The sequence below is a fragment of the Agelaius phoeniceus genome, chromosome 2 (assembly GCF_051311805.1).
Source record: "Agelaius phoeniceus isolate bAgePho1 chromosome 2, bAgePho1.hap1, whole genome shotgun sequence".
Taxonomy (NCBI): domain Eukaryota; kingdom Metazoa; phylum Chordata; class Aves; order Passeriformes; family Icteridae; genus Agelaius; species Agelaius phoeniceus.
Window position 1 is genome coordinate 71,254,966 of NC_135266.1, and position 21,599 is coordinate 71,276,564.

Sequence of the window (21,599 nt, forward strand, 5' to 3'; positions counted from 1 at the left end):
AATGGTTTTCTTGCACACCCATCTTATTTCCCAGGCACATAAATTGATGGAATGAGTTACATCTCTAACCATAGGAGTGACTGTTGTACCCCATAGCCATTGAAATGTGGCTTCTGAAGGAGATGGGACAGTGACTGACAGATATCCAGGAGGAGATCTTGGGGGTGTTTACTTCTACCAGATACAGCTGTCCTCTCCACCTCTTACATCAGCATTAGGCACCACCTGTTTTGTCTAGAGAAGAAGAAACTGCTATCATGGTGCAGGAGTAGAGACACAGTTTGTTTCTCTGAGGTTAAACTATATCCAAAAGGACTGCAGCACAGTGGTGACCAGGATGTATTTGATAAAGATAACAGAATTATGAATAATGGGTATGCAACTTATGTGGCCAGTAATAAATGGCCACTCTACTTATAAGGATGAAACAGTTGAAAGCTGTCAGGACATGGAATAATTTCCATGTTACAGTAAGCAAAACAAAGTTTCACTGTATGAGGCCCACAAGTGGAAATCAAAAAGTGTAGTTTCAGTGTCCTTTACTTGAAGGATCCTTGAGTGCATCATTCCAGGTGTGCATGCCTGTTCTTAGGTTCATTTAAGTGTCTGTAAGTCACACCAGAGATGAGCTGCTGAGTTGGACAGATTTTTGGACACGGTGCAGCACATCTTACCTTCTTACTAAATGCTTATGAATTGTCTTAGTTACAGCAGGATGTCAGAGAGTGTCTATTACCTCACCACTGTCCTATACCATGAATCTTTGCTGTCCATGCAAAGTGTGAGGCCAGTGCAGTTAATGGAGATTTTACATTCATTGCTGAAAATGTTATAGGAGAAATCATCAGTCTGGCATGTATGATGAAGAAAACTCCATTTGCAGATATTCTAAAAGTCCTCCATTTTAAAGTTATTTTGAAATTATCTATAATCATACACATCCAAGTATTTTTTCTCTAAAATTGCTTTTAAAATTAGCAGCTCAAATCTAATTTTTCTTTTTAGTTTTTCTTTTAGTTGAAATGTCATCCTCATAACAAAAATGCTCCATAGGGTTGGTACTACTTTGCATTCCTCTAATGTGGATGTGAGCTGAGCAACCCCACTGCTGTACAGCCTGTTACAGCCAACACTTGGTTGCTGCATGCAGATCAGCTCTTACCCGAGCACATTCTGCTTGTGAATTTTATTGGGATTTTCTTTCATATCTGCAAAAGCCTTTCATCCCCATATTTTGCACTAATTGTGAAGCTGGTGGCCCTTCAATGCAGACATTCTTTATCTGACAACAAAAGATATTTTAATGTAACCAGGACACTGCCTTCCCACCAGTGGCCTAGCAGAGTTGTTTTCACCTTCATTTTTATCATGATGTATGGCATTTAAATGGTGCTTGACTGAAAGCCTATATAAACACATTTTCTAAGATACATTGAGTTTGCCATCATCATCATTTTGAGCTGTCAAGCTCAAAACCACACCATTTCCAGAACAACATTCCAAATCATTCTGCTTACAAGGGGAATACAGAGGATATGGCAAACCAAAGAACTCCAGTTTCAGGCATTAGACAGGTCTAAATGGCGGCAGAAGATTACAAAGTCTCAAACTAACCTCAAGATTTCCTTCACTCCCCTGGCTATTCCTGCTCTTTCACCTTTGCATGAGGGATGACAAAGAAGGTGCTGGTTCTTGTTCCCCCTACCCCCACCCCTCACACGGCATCAGTTGCTGCAGCCTCCAGTTCCACTTTTGTTTTTTCTAAGAGCTGGAATTCCTCAGTGGTGCCACTGGTGAAGCAGTGCAAGGGCTTACATGGAAATTACTGTTTACATGGCAAACCATGAATCTGCAAGGGCATGAGGCTGGAGAAGGAAGTATTTGCTATTTGTCAGTTTAGCCCAGCCAAAAAAATCCACTCCCTGACATCCAAGCAGGTCGGATAGCCCCACTGCTTTCAGTGCTTTTCCCACTGGTCCTGGCCTAGAGGCAGGGCCTGTTGGGGTGGAGGGGCTGGTCCCTGCCCAGCCTGCAGACACTCCCTTTGCTCTATTGCTCTGCAGATATGGTTGAGTTCCCTGCCTGCCAAGGTAGGATGTGTTACACTGAGCCAGGGCCACATGGCACCAGCTTATCTCTCCCTTGATGCTTTGGATCCTTCTGCAGCTTTGTTTCTTGCTCAGATGGGCTCCAGGATTTATTGTCAATGCTGGATTCCCAGTCCCTCCTCAGCTTTTTGTGGGAACTAATAAAACAGATCTGGTTTTTGTTGTTTAATTAACTAGCCTGTATTAGTGTCCCTGGAGCTCTCTGTGCTGAGGTTGGTTTTGGTTTGGGTTTTTACCCTCTCCTAGGAAGATGTCACAGAAAAATGGTGGGGTTTCTTAATGTTCAGTCCATTTCGTTCATCACACTTTTTCTGGAAAGTGTTTGTTTGCCTTCCACCCAGCCACAGCTTGTGCACAGCCTTTACAAAAACACACTCAGCCTTGCCAATAGATGAGTCTGGTGTTAGATCTGCAGAGCCCTGTGTCTGCCATCACAGGGTCGTTCAGGCTGGCTCCCCTTCAGCAGCTGCGTGTCAGCTGTGGAATTGCGCTCAGAAGCCGCCCCCCTCCCCAGGAGCAGCAGCAGCAGCAGCAGCAGCCACCTGCCTTTGCTAAAATCAGGTGTTTCTGCTGGCAGAAGGGGCAACCAGAGTGTTCCTTGGTGTGCTGTTTGCTGCTGCTGTGGTCACCACATCCCTGGGGTCTGGGAAGGGTGGGTGTGAGGGACAGAGAGCAACAGGCAGTGCTCAGGGAGGCCGATTTCCTTCCCTGGTGATCCCAGGTTGTGAGCAGCTGTAGGAACAGACATTTACCAGTCCAGGATATGTTTGCTGCTCAGCCATCCATGGTGCACCTTCTCTCTAAGATTCACCTGGCTGGCTGGGTGCTGATAGCCACCAGCCCTGCCCTGTGGACGTGCACTGAGGCTGTGCTGTAACAGTGTGTGCACTGCAGACCCACAGCAGCTTGTTGGCTTCCAGCTCAATGTATTTCCTTGCCTTACCAGGGAATGATGTATTCTTCTTCAGAGATGAGATAACACATTCCTCAGAGCTCGGTAGTTTCCCTTCAGTGTTTTTCTGCTTCTCCTTGATTCTATTAGATGCTGTTTTTTGGGAGCAGTCATTGATCACAGACATCTGTCTCCAGAGATCTAAACAGCAGAATCTCCATAATTCCTTCTGCTTCACAAAATGATACAGTGTTTCATTAAAGACAAGTTAAAAACAGAACAAAATGCTGCTCCATGTCCCTTTCAATCACCTCACCTTCAGCAGTCATTTGCAAAAAGGCTGTTCCTTTTTCCTCTGCTTAGAAGTTATGTTTTATACCATTTAAATGACAGCTTAATCGTATGATAAAAGGACTTCCCTGAACACAGGTCTTCCCCTTGTGTCAAAATATCAGGGGATTCCATATTTAACATCAGACACAGCTGCATTGCAGATGTAGGTAAAGTTTCCCCTGTGAATAGCTTGCATGATATTACATCACTGTGGAGAGTGCTTCCTGTTGGAAAGCTGTTCAGAGACAAAAGTCAGCAGGGCTCCAGCCCCCATAGTAGAAATCAGCAGCAAAAATCCTGAGCAGCACCTAAGTACAGTGTAAAGATGTCACTGTTCCTGGAAAGGCGTGGCCATGTATAGAATAATTCAGACCTTTTATGATAAAGTAGCAATATTGTTTAGAAAGATACAGAAGGCTTGACAAACACCCATAAAGAGCTTCACAACAGATGGCAACTTGAGCACAAAGAGGTCATATCAAGCATGTGGCAAACACAAATATCTGCTGCTCTTCCTTCTTGCTTCCCTAAGTGTTTGCTGTGAGAATGTGGCAGATAAGACTAGTGCTCCCTGTCACTGTGCATTTGTGGGATTAACATCTAAATGAAATTATTACCGTGAATTTAACATTTACTTAAAAGTTCTGAACAATTTCCACTCCTCAACTAGGCTACATCACATTACATCATCATATGTCTCCCTCTCAGTAGCTTATATCATCTAAAAGAGTGCACCACCACCCAGCAGTTGTAAAGCTTAACATAATATTGCCTTGTTTCAATCTTAGAGTGTAAAACAGGCTGGCATCAGCCTTCTGCTGATGCAGAAGCAAGTAGCAATGTAAAAAATGAGATGGCAATTTGAAAGGCTTCCAGTAATGGGTCAGGGGAGAGATAGGAATGCTTCACAGATTCTGTAGAGTTTTGGGCATTGTGCCTCCCCTTGCATGCTGCAGACATGCCTCCAGTCTGAGCCAGGGAAAACCCAAGGGGAGAGACAGCAACTGAGAGTTTCTGGGCAGTGCATCAGGTTAGAACCTATGAGGCCTAAGGTTTATTTGACCCATTAAAAGTTACTAAAAGCCTCGCTTCCAAGAGGGTTTTACCAGATGCTTTTCTTTCCTGGTGAAGCTGGAGCCCTAGAGATATTTTGCAACCAGCATCCACTGGTTCAGCTGCAGCAGAGGTACAATTTCCTGCAGAAAGGTCACAGGCCATTTGCAGCTTTCCGAGTCAAAAGTACTCCTTAAAACTCCATCTAAAAACCACCTGGCAGCAGTTGTCAAGCACTGTTATTGCCCCTGTGTTTTAGCAGCTGACTGTGAGAACCAGAACTCGAAACAAAATCCTGCCCAGGAGAGATTATGGGTTTGTTACTGATGGTAAAAGCAGAGCAAATGTGTAAGTGGAAGAGCAGGATGTTGCTTTTGAGCGCACAGCATCACGGCTGGGATACGGTGTTCCAGAAATAAGTGGGGTAATGAGCTGGTGTTATGTGAGAGCTCATCTTATCTACAGTGAGCATTGTAAAAGAATTCAGGAAGCAATGCAGAAACTTTTTGATAGCTCTGCTTTCCCTGTTTCAGCATCAGGAGAAATGAGTCTGGGTAGCTGGTGAGGTACAGAAATGGTATTTCAGATCACTGCAAGACAAAAAAAGGTTGGGAGCCAGCAGGGCAGCTGAGAGGGACGCAGCTTGGACTAGGCTGGAGGAAAGGATTTTAATGTTGATGACTGAGTTTTGATATAAAATCAAATTTAGCAGATGAAATCACCTGATGGGAAGCTCTGATATTTATGTAAAACATAAAGACATCTGTCCTTTAACCTACAAGGCTTTATAATACCTAAATTGTCATCAAGATAACAGAGGTCAGACTGCTCAACAAATTGACTTCTACCCAACAAATTGACTTCTCAACAAATCATCTGGTGCTGCATTTGGGTGTTAAGAGGTTTGTTTTATAAACACACATCCCTACAGGTAAGTCAGAGGTTGCACAACAGCCTCTGAGGAGACACTGGGGGAGCTTGGCTCATTCAGCCTGGAGAAGATCTGGCTTCACAAGCACCCAACAAAGCTTGTGGGGATGTTGTCAGGGAACAGATCCAGGATCTTCACATGGTGCATGCTGAGAGCCTGCAGGCCCAAGTGAAACAGTGAGGAGGAGACTGGACATAAGGAGAAACTATTTCCCCATCCCAACAGGAGGCAGTGGAACAGGTTGGCCAGAGAGTGGTGCAATCTCTCTTGGAGGTTTTCAAGACTCCACTGGATAAAACCTTTTGCAACCTGGTCTGACCCTGCTTTGAGACAGAGGTTGGACCAGAGACCTCCTGAGGTTCCTGCCAACCTGAACTATCCTGTGGTTCTCGTGGACAGTGAGTGTTCATACCATGCTCTGGAAGGCTTGGACCTTGACAGAGCATTATCATAGAATTGTAGAATGTTAAGGGTTGGAATGGGCCTTAAAGATGACCCAGTCCCAACGCCCTGCCATGGGCAGGGACACTTCCCACTCAGCCAGGCTGCTCAAGGCCTTATCCAGCCTGGCCTTGAACCCTTGCCAGGGTTGGGACATTCACAGCTTCTCTGGGCAACCTGTCCCAGTGTCTCACCACCCCCACAGTGAAAAATTTCTCCCTAATATCTAACCTAAATTTCCCATCTTTCAATTTGTACCTGTTACTCCTTGTCTTATTTTTAGGTCATAACAAGGAGGTAGATAGAGATCAAGCCTTGGAAGATACTCCCAAGGAAATGGGGGATCTCCATCTCCTGCCATGCAGATCAGCTACTGAAATGGCATGAGCCAAGCGCAAACTACTGGATTTAGTATAAGAATAAATGACTGACAAATTAAAAGAGCCTACAAAATACTGGTGGTCTGGCTCAAAGATCTAGTTGACATTTCTGGAGTTAAACAATAGGAATCAATGACCATGGTCACAGGCAGGGGCATTGACACAGCCTCCACAAGTTACATATTGGATCTTCCTCCTATACCTCTTGGTATCTGCTGCCTTGAACAATAATAAACATTTTGGTGCCTTCCAAAAGGGATGGGCAGAGAAACAATGGGCCTCCAGCCTTTTTTTTTTCACTTTTTACACTATGCCCTTCATAATTTTAAGGATTTCCCCTATTATTCATAACATTGGGTGCTCACAGCAGGTAACACATTTTAAAATTTAACACATTACAAAAATCTACCTTGGGGCATGAGCATTGGAAAAAAATTAATTAAAATTATACCAAGATCTTCATTGGCCCACAGTGTGTTTATGTCATATCAGAGGCAGTATTTAAAAGACAAAGTTAACACTTGTATGTTAGTCTACTCAACAGATAATCCAAAACAGCAGAAAGATCAAGGTACAGCATGAGGCAGCATTAGCAATTGGATTCTGAGTGGGAAAAATTTCCTTATACCATTAAAACATGTTCTTTGTCAAACCAAACAGCTCACAGTCTCTCAACTCCAGCCCAAGTTTTAGGCACAATTCAAGTTTGCAGGGCCATATCATCTGCAAGAATTAAAGCAGAACCTTGTGTCTGCAGGGTACCTGGCACAACATACCTTGGTCCTCGCCTTAGAATCATAGATAACTTGTGTTTAATGCAAATAAAAAAATATTACTATCAATCACAATTATGAGTTCACTATGATTTATTTATCTACTTGACATACTTTGAGGGTATCAGTCTAGTTGGTGGTGACTGATCCATTATTCCCTTGATGTTTGACTCTTATTCACAGACTGGAAAAAATCCAAGAGCACAAAAGTAACTTAAAGACGTCCTGTCCTCTGTAGGGCTGAGGTACAAGGAAAGGCTTGCACAATTTCTGGATGGAGTGAGCCTTCCAGTCACCAGGACTACCAATGCTAAAGTCACAAGGGGAAAAAAAAGGAAGGAAAAAACTCCTGCTTCTGCCAGCATTATTAATCAAGTACTACTGGTTATGACATGAACATTTTCTATGGCAGCTGGTGCATTGCTAAATTAATATATATTCCTTAATACTATTTTCCATGTGATTATGTCTGGCATTATCTCTCTAGATATGATACAATCTTGCTGCTATAACAGAATAAAGTGCTACACATCCACAATTTATAGAAATGCCTGTTCCCTGCTCTGTCTTTACAGTGGACCAAACCACCTGAGTAAGTGAAGTAACAGCTTGTTTGTCAGTGTCCCAGCCACCTGCAAAAACCCCTTGCTAGGAATCCTGGTCAAGCTGCTTTTAGGCTTTGGTCCTATTAAAAAGATTCATTGAAAGTCTTGAATCTGCAACAGGAACTTTTTCCTGACTTATATTGCATGAATGCTTAAGAAATGTTCACATTTAAAAGATATCTGATGGAAGTCTCCATATCAGCCATCTGGAGCAGTTACGATGGGCCCACCACCATCCTGCCCAGCCAAAACTTGCTCACCTGGCAGCTTCCATCTCCATCAGCCACAGAGAGAAACATGTCCCCAGTTCATTTGCAGCTGGCCACTAAAAACCCCCCAGTACTAACTCCTGAGTGGCATTCAGGGAGCCCACCCTGAAACAGAGCAGAAGGTGCCCTACAAATCCTCAGCAGCTCAGCCTTGGAGGGTGTGAGGCTGCCAGGGAGAGTCATCACTTAGCCTGAGGATGAGGGAGGATGGAGGAAGGCTTGTCTTGAGGAGAATGTGGGTTATAAACTGTGCCAGGTTTCATCTTAAAAGAAAAACATCATTTCCTAACTTTTCATGTAAGGGGAAAAAAACATACCCACACAGAACAGGGTAAAAAAAAAATGTCCCTCCTTGCCATTGAAACCTGGGCTCTCTGACCTGGGTTACTCTACTGACCACCAAAGGCCACCCTTTGGGTAGGAGGGAAGTTCTCAGCAAGGTGTAGAAGAAAGTGAGACTTGGGGGACACATGCTTCCATCATTCCCTGAACACTGGTGGAAATGAAGAGAATGGAGAAGCCCTTCTGCATGGAGTGCATTCCACAATGGAGACTGACAACAGAGAGATCATGAGGCTCCAGATGCACCAAAAATAATAGTGCCACACATTTACACACGTTTACACCCATCCATAAGGTAAGGCCAGCCATCACCACTCTGCTCCCTGACAGGAGAGGAGGCAGCTGAGGAGAGTTCCTGGGGGAACCTGCTTGGCATTGGTGTTTTCCCAAGTGGGGTCTGAGCAACAAAATGAAGCAAGTGGAGCTTACACAGCCCATCAGAGCTGCACACCAGCTGTGCAGGGTACCTGCCCCCTACCTCTGCTACAGCACAAAAGAGTGCGTGAGCCCTGCCAAGAAGCTGATCTGAGGTGCACCAGAGCACATTCTCACTTGAAAGACAAAGAAACTGAAATGAACAAAAGAAGAAGTTTTGTCTTTATGAGTACAACTCCCAGGGCAGCAGGGCTTTCCCTCAGCTCTACATAAGCAATAAAAAGGAATTACAGAAACCACATTACTGAAATTTTCTTAGGCCCATGCATATTCCTGCAAGCATTAGGAACAGGTTAAAACCAGAGCAGCTAGTAACAGTGCTATCTCATCCAAAAGATTTGCCTGCCAATGAGAGACTGCTTGTGTAATGCTCTGCCGAGGAGATGCCAAGCCCCAGGAGCTGAAGGATCCCAAAGCTGCTGCAGGGCAGCCCTGGGGTGAGCAGCAGGGCAGAGGGGCCCTGACCAAAGCCCAGGGGGATGTGCAGGACAAGCTGCAGTGACACCTCCCTTTTTGTCCTGTTTTTTTTGTTTTTCCCTGCCCCATTCTAGCAGATATTCTCTTCTCCCCTTCTGCCTCCTCTCTGCCTCCTGCCAAAGTAGTTCAGGAATTAGCAGGGGATGCTCTTTGGCCTCCTTGTCGTTACCTTTAATTAGAAGACACCCTCATTTGCTTTGCTTTTGCCCTCCTACCTGGCAGAGTAATTTGCATTTCACAGGCCATTCTTGAGTCTTGTTCTTCCTGTGCCTGAAGTGAGCAGCACAGAGGGTCACACTGAGAGGCTTAGCAGCAGCAGCTGTGGCACAGCCAGAGCCAACAGCTGAAAGAACACCTGGGAAGCCTACAGGACTGGTTAAAAATTAATGAAAAGGGAAAAATGCTGAACATGCAGTAGGCCTGGGCTGTCTAAGGTCAGTGCAGACACAGAGAGCATCACAACTAGGTGGCACACAGAGAGCAAATTGAGCCCTATGCACCTCTTCAACACAGAGTGACAAGAAATTCATAGCAGTTGTATGATCTATGCCCTCTGCATGTGCCTGGAATATCTGGACAGCAAATACAGCTCTGGAATGCCCATCTCCTCTTCGAATGGCTCCACAGGGAGACAGCAGTTCTGTTTCCAGGCCCCTTTGTTGTCAAGCTGTGCCAGAGCTGCTACCAAGAGCAGTAACTCATACCAGATCCAGTGCTGAGTCACTTTTTTGGCTTCATTGCATAATTTGCATCAGCAGTATCATAACAAACCATCTGCTTTCAGAGACCAGACATCTTTGCAACACCATGCCCCATACCATAAGTTACTAATACAGCAACTCTCATGGGTGCCCAGATGAAGATAATCACAAACACTTCCATAATGTATGAAATAAATCAGATCTTTCAGGAACAGTCACCTTCTCAGTGGATGCTAAGAGCTTTTCAGATCTCTGCTATAACAGTACAGATTACACTGAACCATTTCAGATTGCTCTTGACTTTGTTTTTGTCCCAGCCATGCTTCCATGGCTGAAGCTTCCAGCCTTCAATACTTACAAGTGAAATTTGAAACTTTGGATGTGCATAAGCTTTTCCTCAGGTCCCCTCTTAAACTGGCCCGGAATTATTAAAAATACTTGTGGGCCAGGAAAAATATGTATGTTGCTACATCAAATCCTAAAAGAGATTCACAGCTGAGGAGGCAATCTAAGAACAGAATGATGAGAAGAATCCTGTCTGCTCTACTTCTTGCCACCTGTTCACATGAGGCTTTTTTAGTCTGGTTCACGTAAAGAAACAGCAATCATCTGGCAGAGCTGAAATGCAAACACAAATCAAAATGCCAGCCCTGGAATTCGTTTTGGCTAGAGATCTACAGAGATAGGAAAATATGATAACTGTACAATTCACAAACTGTACAGTTATACAATTCTAGGTATTTCAATAGAATTATCTATAAGCCACGTTAATTACCTCAAAAAAAATTCTGAATCTGCTCTCTTTCCTAGAAAACATCAATATGTTTAATAAAATTTGCAGTATCTAAAGTTTTCTTCCATATTTTTTTTGCCTAGATAGGGCACAACCAAAGAAATCAAATTAATCCCTCATGACAGCATGGGAAATAAGGAATGCATAGTAGATACAGGCTTTAAATGCTGCAGTAGAGACACAGTTTTACAGAGAAATATTGTCTGTCTGTACATGGTTTTGCTGTACACACAAAAGCAGCTGCATTACAGAAGGTTATTAATCAAATAGGCTCAGCACTTTTATTTCTAATCCCCAAGAAATTCTGAGAAAACCTCAGTCTAAAGAAGTCACAGTTTTAAGGAAACTACTTGGAAATCATTACATGTTCTCTGGAAAAGGTAATTTTTCAAGTTATTAAATCAGCCCATCAGAAAAGCCACCTATTTCCCTCCCACTCCTACAATTTTGTCATCCTCCTCCCCTACTTCAGTCCTTGTGCACCTGCTGGTTCTCCTTGCACCTTTGTAAGCACAGAAAAATTAAGACAAACCTAACTTGGTTGTGCAAGCTGATTAAAACCGGAGGAGAAGAGGGGATGTAAAGAACCTGAATAAAGTTAATCTTGGACTAATGGCTGTATTCATCCTATGGAAGAAGAGAGAGCATTTGCAGGGGGGGCAAAGGGGGTGAAAGAAAACTAGCACCACTTGGAGAAGCTGCAGAGAAACAGCCAGGGAGTATCAATACTCCAGCACATCATGTTCACTGTGCTCTGCTTACTCTGAATCACAGCACAAGGTTTTATGTACCAACCACGGCCGTTCAGGCAATTTAAATTGTATTTCCTGTTGAGAAATGCCTTTGAAAAGAGACATTGTTCTGACTGAAATGTTTTCTTTCACTCTCACTTCTCCCATCTATTCAGAGTCAAAGCAAATTATAGCAAATAGAGCCTTCAGAATGGCTGAAGCAGATTGTTAAATGGCTCCAGTCAGTTCAAAGGAAAGAACAAAAAAGTATCAAGTGGCAGCAATGTCTTTCCAAGACACAGCAGAGATGGATGCTGGACTGGCAATCACACCATTGCTGTAGGAATGTTGCACTGGCAACAGGTTCTTTGCAGAGAAGGCTGGGTTTAATCTGAATCCACTCCCTGCCTGGTATCAGTACAGTGTTAAATTGAGTACAGCTTGGTCCATAGCAAATGGGCAGGCTTTGAATCAGGAAAAAGTCAAGCTTCCTGTTCAGACAATGTGGCTGCCCACCAACTACCCTTCAATTTCAGTTTAGACTGCAGGGACCACCTTTTCTTTCTGTGGTTATGCACCACCTGCATTGCAAGCTTCTGGCCATAACCTCAAACAGTAAGAAAATGATGAAGCCTGCAACACATTTCTCATTCTGAAAGAACAAAAACCCCATCTGGAAACAGCAGATAGATAAAATTTATTAAGAGAGGATAAAATGATAAAACCTTTTATGCTATTAGTACTATTGACTTGTAATCTCTTGATGCAGTTTAGATATTATGGAATTTCAGACTTAATATTCTACCCAGAGGATGATATAAAAGCCATTATTGATTTCTACTCCCTGTAAGCAGACTTCATCTCTATGTAAATTAAAGATTGTATAATATATTTCACAATATGTCATTCAAGGGTTGATCAATTCTCATACCAACAGGCAAGTTCCAGGCAATAACCAGTGAACACCCAGTTCTTTCTTCTTTCTACCACCCAGTGAAATCTGGTTAGGCCTTTGCCCGTTAACACTCGCATCTACAGGCACATCATCAAACACCACAAGGAAAATTTGGGATGTATTTCTGGTGAGAGGAGTGGTGTACACAGCAGTGCTGCAACAAGCATCCCTCACCATCATTGTCCCGAGGGAATAATTACCCCCTTTCTATTCACCTGAGGAGGGCAGGGGAAGACAGCAATATCTTCCAACTACCAAGTACTCAAATCCTTCAGATATTTGGAGAACTTCCAGAAGAGGGAAAGTAAAGCAGCAGCATCCACATGGTCTCCCACCCAGCACCCCAGCCAGCCTCTCCTGTAACACACACGTGGGGAGCAGGGAACACGAGCATTGCCAAAAGCTCCCCCCGTACCGCAGCGAGGTGTTTCCTATGTGCTTGTCCCTTAGTGAGCAGGAAGCATTTCTTTTCTCCTCCTCAGAGCAATTGAGACTGTGGTCTCAATCATTTGGCAGGGGAAAGCTTAACCCCACCATGAATGTCCTTGTCACACACTAGGGGGAAAAAACCAACTGTTTCTGTAGGCATTGGGGCCCACATCAAGCATGGAGCAGCTTGGTTTGACACTGTTGCAAGCAGGATGCTGCACAGGAGGGCTCCTGAGGCATCCTTCTGCCTGGACTACCCTGTGATCCTATGAAAGAGCACTGGAAAGGCTTTCTACTAGAGGGTGGCTTCCACCACACAAAGGAGCAGCACTGGAGTCTAAGGAAACAGCAGTAGCTCTTGTTGCTGAACATACTTCCCTTCCTGACTAGGAGATGGGTTTCAAATCACCTCCCCATCCAAACCTGTGCTTGCACACAACAGTATGTGGGGAAACTTAAGTCTGCCAAAACCCCATTCTGATCCTCCAGTCCTTTTCTAAAAGGCAGCCAAAAAACTCTCACCTCCTTGAAAAACAAACTTACCAAAACCAGCAAGGCCCTCAGATTATTTCTCATTAGGCTGCTGATAGGTTTTAGAAATTCCACCTTGCTTGGGTAATGTGCTTTGAATTTCACCCTTGCTGGGTGGTGAAATTCAAAGCACATTACCCAAGCAAGGCTGGAAAATAATCAAGATTTTCTAGTTTTGTATTAGGCTCAGCTCCAGCCATTGATGATGAAACTTGCTGTGCAACTAACTTTTTCTTTAGTGATTTCTATTACCTTGTCACTTAGAAGCTGAACAGCACATCCATTTCTAATCACACATCATTTTCCCTGCAAAAAGAGAGACTCATGATTTTTAATTTAAGCATTGCATTTACAGCAACACAGTTATTAAGCATTGAGGGGCAGCATCTGTAGAGCTCAAGCATACAGCTGAAAGCAATGGGCACAAAATGACACACAAGAGGTTCCCTCTGAACATCAGGAAATGCTCTTTCACTGTGACCCTGCCTGGGCACTAGCACAGCTTACCCAGAGATGCTGTGGAGTCTCATTCCTCAGAGACAATCAAAAGCCATCTGGACATGGTCCTGGGCAAAGAGCTCTAGGTCATCCTGCTTCAGCAGGGGGCTGGAGCACATGACCTCCAGGGATTCCTTCTCACCTCAAGCCCCCTGTGATTCTGGGAATGAAAAGTTTAAAATATCAAACATTAAGCAATTCATATCCCTCTCCCGACTTCCTTGGAGGCCTCTTCTTCATCACCTCACAACCAGGGCAGGCTCAGGGGACTTGTGAGGACATTTACAGGTGGGAGCTCAGCCAAGGTGCAGTAAGTTCCTCAGCTGTCAGACCTTGTCGCTTCAGTGTTTTTTGCTTCATGGCAGTTTTACATTTCAGAGCACTTTGTTCCAAGTTTGTCAAGGACTGAGACTCTGAGTCTCCAGCAGTCAGCACAGTTGCACATGTACAGAGATTTTGCTGTACATCCACTTTTACCACACTACCACTCGATAACTGGGAGAGAAACATCTCTCCCTCTCTCTAACTCGAAATTCATCTTCTCTCTGTCTTCATACAGCTAAGTTTTAAATTAGAACAAGTTCTTATGATTGCCCCGTTTGTCCACTGGAGGTCAGTCTCTTGCTACGGAAAGATTGTCCCTCTTACCTGGTGGGTCTGCAGGGCACAGAAATCTTCTTACACAGAAATCTTACCTCATTTTCCTGTCACTGGATTTTAAGGCTTTGGGTACAAGATGAGGAGAGAAGCCTAGTGCAGTCCATAATGGAAGGTTGCTCCTGGCAAGGCCTTTCCCAGTTAAAGTGACACAAAGAATTGCAGGAAGCTCAAACGTAGTGTTTTCCCAGCTATTGAGTAGGTTCAATCCAAAAGCTGCAAGTGCCCTCCTGCAGCTCCCCTGCCACCACTGCAGCGTTGCAGGAGCCAAGTGCCAGACTCCTCCCTTGAGTAAAAAAGCATCATGGGCAGGGAATTTGTAACTGATGAATGAGCATTTTGAAACATTTTCACACTTTCTGCATTACCTGGCTTTGTATATAAATCAAACACTAAAGTGTAATTACCAGCCAACAGATTTTTACTATCTAGTAAATCCTCCTTGGCTCGTGTGCCAGGATGAGCTCCAGAGAAGGCGGCTGTTTCGGCTGCTGCTCAGGCTGCGTGGGAGAGGTGCTGCACCACGCTGCTTTCAGCAACACCCGCTCATTAGCAAGGCTTCCTCAGCTACTGCCAACACTTTGCCAGACATTCTGCACAAAGACAGGGGTGTTTGCCTCTCCCAGGCTGAGCAACAGATGATGTTGAAGGATGGCAACAGCGGCGACCAGGAGCCGGGGAGCACGGCAAGGAAGGGTCAGCAGCCACGAGAACGGGGCTGTTTGGCAGTCATACACAGAGCACAGGCACTAGGTCCATGCCAGGACTTTAGCTTGGATCAGAAGCACTTTGGAAGCAAATCTGCTCACTCCATCTCTCCATGCTGTAATTCACACCATGGAGCAGCATGTGAATTCAGTTCCTGTCAGATGCAGGCAGGCACAAGACCTGCTCTCACTACAGCTCCAGGCACTTAGTTTGCATGAAGCAGAACTGAAGCCCACTGCCTGCAGTGCCCTGATCTATAGACTGGCTCCCTTTGAGCCCCACTCTGAGTCACCTGGACACGATCTCACTGACCAGCTGACATCAGGGCTGTCTGGGCTGCAGTTTCAGGCATTAAGACTGATGAGATGAGACAGTCCCCATGTTGTGGATTGCAAGACCTGGAACTTTCAAGCTCTACTTTATTTTCTTTAATGCCATGCTAAGAAATTAATGGTGCCTGCTGTATCTTCAGTTCTGTCCTGCCAAGATCGCTGATGTTCTCAGAGGGAAATTTTGTTCTTTCCATCCCACTAGCTCTCCATTTCATTCCATGCATGCTTCCTAAGGCAACATTTTTCTGCATCCTTTCTACAGCACTGATACCCCTGTTAGCATTCAAGCAGCTGGGTGAGAACAAATGGTTGCAGCCCAAACCCTGAAAGAAGCAATACCTACAGCAGGCTGGTAATTGCAGCAATTGTGCAAAGCTCACATCTGGAAGCCTTAAAACAGAGCAGCACTTTAGAGCTGTGCTTTATCCACACATTCTTTTTATATATCCTACCGCCCTGAGTATAGTATGTTTTGCTTTCTGAGCAGAACACATTACCAGCTTACTAGACTACTTAAGCAATTTTTGTATTCATGAATTTTTAAAAAGACCTATTTACTGTTTAAAATGTCAGCTTAAGTCTATTCATCCTAATCAGGTACCGAGGCCAGCAGCACTGCCAGTGCCATTTGTATCCTCGTGTCTCATCTGATCAGTGAAGGAAATAAAAGCTGAGGCAGGCAGATGGCTGAATCAAAGAGAAAGGTCATTGCATACTGCAGCTGATAAGGTGAAGAGAATAAAATAGGGAAGGTGATCTTCAGGGAAAAGGTTAAAACGTAGCCTCACCATTTGGAGGCTTCTGTATGGAGATAAAACAAACACAAAGAGAAGTATCATCAATTTCACCAAAGCACTTTCTCCTATTGTTTAGAACAGAAAAAAATTCCAGACCTTTTTCTTCTTCCCCATCTCGGTTGTAAAAATCTTTATTTTCTACCTCCCATCTAAGAGACAGAAGAATGCCACAGATCTGTGCTGTTATTCTCCCCATGTAAGTGAGGCATCCATGCTTAAATGCTTTTTTACTTGGCTGAAACAGTAAATAAGCAGCAATGTTATAGATAACTCCCACATCTCTTCTGAAATAATTCTAGCTGTTGGCAACTGCCTCACCATTTGGTGTATTTTAACTAGGTTTGAAAATCCCTAAAGTAAGGATTTATTATCTCTTTCAGTAAAGTATGAAGTAAATCTATCAAGCCATATAAATTATTCACATAAATTCCAAAAGCATAGCAAATAATATAGGACAGGAGGGGCACTACAGGAAGGGGATGGAGCACCCTTTACTTAAAAACCTGTGGTAGACCTAAATTCAATTTTCTAAGCAGACCATGTCAACTTATAAAGATGGTTCTTAAAAAACTTTAAAAGCATTGGTTGTCATGACAGTCACTGGGGTTTTTGAAGAGAGTACAGGAGATGATAAAAAATGGGATACTCTTTCAGGTAAGCATTTGGCTGATGGCAGTTGGTTGTGTACTGATGCCTCAAATTTTAGCTTTCATATCATCCAGATTCTGTACTGCATTAGTATATAACTCTGAACTTCATATAAAGTGTTAGCAAGTTCTCCTCACAGTTTAGTTAGACAAAGCAATCCTTTTCCAGCCCAAGAACCAATGGCACCATTGCAGCTTCAGGCCCAAAAGGTATAAACAAACAACAGTGAATTGAGAAGAGCAGTCTGAGAGGATGGGACTGCATAGCCTGAAGCTGTAATTGGACAATGAACACCAATATGTAAATGGATCAAAATTTACAAAAGTGTGACGATTCGTGACTGGTCATCCATCTTGGGTCCATCATGGTTGTAGCCATGGCCAGGCTCTTGAAGTACCCAAGGTGTATCCTTTGAAGGCCTTTCAGTAAATACCTACTTTATTCCTTTAACACTGTCTAGCCTCTGTTCCATGTCACCCTCCCAAGGGATCAGTACAAGGCAGCAATCTTGCTTATCTTTCTGTAAACACTTGTGAAATGTCACAGTGGTGCTCTGCATCGCTTATGCCAAATCAGTGACTGCTACTGGGAGGAGCAATGAGCCAGCAGGATCCAGGTATTTTAAGGTACACCCCACATGCCCCAAGGAACTGCAAACATTTATAACTAATCAAGCTCACACTGCAGCACAACACTGCACATGTTATACATCTTAACAGTCTCAACACAGTCAGATTAAATATTCTGATGAACCTATACAAAAGTTCTTCACAGCAATACAAAAACTTTACCATCTGCTGTAAGCAAAGCTTCTAAACCTTTGTTACAGCAAAATGTGCCATAAATACAAATTATGTAGAAATAAATTTGTGGGGAAACTTTAACAGCCATCCTTGAAAGCATTACTTTGGTTGTCATTCTGAGCATATAAAGCGAACAAAAATCCTTCTTCCTCAAAGACAGAAATAATGATTACAACATAATGGCAACCATAAGCAGTGTACCCAGCTGTGTGAAGGCAACCTAAGAAGAGTTTTAGGAAGCATACTAAATTTGAAATGAAACACAAACAGAACAGAAAAACAAACCACTGCAGGTGATGCCTCTAGAAGGCTGAGCTAGAACTGAGGCTAGATGGAGCTAAAGAATAAAGTAGGTATTTATTAAAAGGCCTCAATGCATACACCATGGGCAGTACAACAGCCCAGCCAGGGTTACATCCAAGATGAACCCAAAACAGTCACAAAATGGACAACTGGTCATGGGATCTCTCACTTTTGTAAGTTCTGGTCCATTAGCAAACTGTCCAAATATAGGTTTAGGTTATGAAGTCCCAGCCTTCTTGTTTTTCTTTCTTCAGTCCACATTGTTTATGCTTTTGGGCCTGAGACTTGGATCAGTTGTCCTTGGTCCTAAGTTAGGAAAGGAAATTGTTTTGTCTACCTACTCTGTGAAGAGAGCTTACAATCCCCTAATATGGAGTGCATAACTACACACTAAAGCAGTACAGAATCTGAAAAATATAAAAGCTAAAACCTAAGGCATCACAGGTATAGCTGAAAACACCTCAAAACCAGACCAGAGAAAATTAATACAAACAAGCATGAAAGGGTGTCTCAAGTGAGGCTAAGGTGGGGCCTCACATGGTTGGGATAAGCAGCAACTTTAGAAAGGCTTAGCTTAGTGATAAAGTGTGACTCTATGATAAACAATCCTACTACCATCATCTTCCTCTGTGGAGAGGAAAAGCTTTTACCCTGAAGCAGCACCCCTTTTAACACCCACTGGTACCAGCACACTCACAGAACAAGGATCCACCCAAGGGAAAGACACCATGGCAAACCAACCAAACCCTTGGTCCTGCTGAAACAGGGAAGGGGAATATTCTTGGCTGGTAATGTGCAAACCATCTACTGAAAACCAGGAGGACAAGGCTCATGAGGAGGCAGAGGGACAGGCTGCAGGCGACAGCCCGTGCTGGGCTGTGGAGTTCAGGAGAGCAAGGGCACTGCCCCCATGGCTGGTGACTGCATCCAGTTTGTGAAGGGTGACAGGCCATGGTGGGCATGGGCCATTCAGAAAGTAGAGAAGGTGACTGCTAAGGGACTAGAAAGTTAAACTCAGTAGAGAAATCAAACAAAAATTAACAGCAGGATGACTCAGGAAAACTTGACTAAAAATTTTATCAGCACTGGCATCTACCAAAAGAGCACCTGATTTCCAGGAAGAGAGGAAAGCAATGAGTCCTGCAACCCCCCTCAGTGCAGCTCACAGGACTTCTGGTTAGAGTTGCTGCCCCAGAGAGAGAGGACAGGCTGTCCACTATTAACTGGCATTAGGGTAACTCAGGCAGATTCCCAGGCCCCTCTTCCCTCCTCTACCCTACACTCGACTGGCAACAAGTGACTGCTGAACAGAGCAGTTTGTTTTCACGTGGTGCCGCAGCACAGAGCATTGAAATGCAGAGTGACTCAGAAAGGCAACAGCTTAAGACAAGCTGCTGAGACATCTCGGAACAGTGGCCCTCAGCTCTAATCTCCAAATCACTCTGCACATAACCCCTTGACAAGAGAAAAGCACAGAACTCTACCCTACTTTGGCTAATCAGATAAGTTCTCTATTTATCTGCAGCAGTAGGAATAATCTCCAAGAGACTACTATATTTAGCTAAGATTCTTAGGGGCAACTCGTCTTCTTAGGTAGCTGAAAAGCTCAGCCCAGCACAAACCTGAGAGTACTTTCCTCTTGTAGGAGTGCACATCTATGTCACCCACAGATGAGAACACATTGCTCCAGAGAAACCTACACAGACTTGACAGCACATGAAAAGAGATTGTTTGCCTGTTAGTAGAGAAAGCGAGATTTGAAATTCCATCTCCCTGCTTTATATCTAAAGGATTTATTTTCTTAGGGTTCTTGTTCTTTCTCTTCATCTTTTTAACAAAAGATGGGCAATTGGGAACCCATAGTCCTTCAGGAGTAGCCTAACTTCTTTTAAAGTCCAAGGAAACTGGGAACGGTGTTCAGTGATAAGCTAAAATCTCTCATGACTGTTCTGGAGCAGACACCTGGGCCTGAGGGATTCCAGCAAGGACCATAATTTATTTTTATTCCCCTTGTATCACCCTCAGTGTTTTAGTACCTGAATGCAGATATGCCTCAATATGCTAAAAATCCTTGGACTTGAGTTCATGTATGTATGGAGTCACTCTTAGCAGGAATGCTTCAAACTCAGAAGTAAAAATCCACACCCCCACAGGGCAAGCACTTTTCCCCAAAGCAGACTACAGCAGGCTGAATTTCTGTGTGGTTTTTCAGAAGGAAAAAACATGTAATATCACCTTAAAGAAAATTCACTGTAAAAAACATTCTCTGGATAAGCTGTTCTAATATTTATTTTACTTCTTGGCTAGGAACTAATACCTCAGCTCAAAATTTAATTTGTACAACTTCAGCTTCCAGCCATAGGATTCTAATGAAGTCTTCATTATTATCAGGTTTACACTCAGTTCAGTTCACAGTGAGATTTTAAGCATTTTTAGAAATAACATCTTTGCTGTACCTTTAGGTATGTTGTTTCAAGGGGAAAAGAACACTTCATTATTAAAACAGTGCCCAGCACAAGAGAGAGAACATAGCTGAAAAATACATCAAGCACCAATGTCCTAAGGAGACATCTCCCTTCCTCCCAACTCCATCTGCATACTGCAAATGAGCTCAATTTGGAGCTTGTACTCAACACCATGCACCCCCTATTGTAATAAAGGTGTGTTTCTTCTCCATTCATCTTAGTAAAGAGAAATCTCAAATACCCAAAAATCCAGTTCAGTTTAGTTCCATGAAAATTCTTTAAAATTCAAAGGGCAACCACAAAAGCTGTAGAAGCAGCATGCTGAGTGACCATCAGTCCTAACTCCAACCAAGCTACAACAAAAGTTGTACAGTTATAAATGCTTTACTAAGAGAACCTTTGAACCAAAAAATTTCAAGCTTGCATATTCAGTTTCAATGTAGAATTCAATGTAGAATTGGTGTCTAAGAATTCTGGTCTAAATTATTTGAATTAAGTTCAAATCAAAAAGTGGAAAATTTGAGAGAAGTAAGAACTGAGAGCCAAAGGGACTGAGGTTTTCAGTTGAACAGAATAAAGATTGATTTATTTTCCCAAGAAACAACCATGTCTAAGATGCATAAACAAATCTGTTTAATTTACAATTAACCTACTAAATTATACAATTGGTTTATGTAAGTTCTTCCCAGTAGGATGAAAAGCCTCTCCTGTCTTTAATCTGATTACAATTAAAAGATTAAATTTAAAGTATTTTTCTAGTAGGCCTACTTGGGTTTGCCTTTTAAAGTATTGTGCTGGGTGTCACAAACCTACAAACACAACTTCTTATTAAAAAAGTGGGCAAGAAGATTTGCTGATGTAACTTGTATTTTCTGCCTTGTTCCCTCTGGAAGCAAAGCTGGCATTTAACGCATTTCACTGGAAAAAAAAATTCCGTAAAGCTACCTGTAGGGAAATTCATACCTGCTTAGACCAGCCAGGAACTTGGAGCTTGAATCAAGGCTGCAAAAGAACCAAGTATGGATGTTAGCAGGAGCAGCAGTACCTCAAGGGAATCTGGTTTTGTAGACTCCATCCTTCATCCCAGGAACATCATGCCTTGGGATCAGAGGTAGCATTTGGAAGTCCTACATTTTCCCTTCTGTTATTGGTAAGTTAAAATAAAGATTAACAGCAAAATCTTACTAATCTAAGGAAAGAAACACAGGC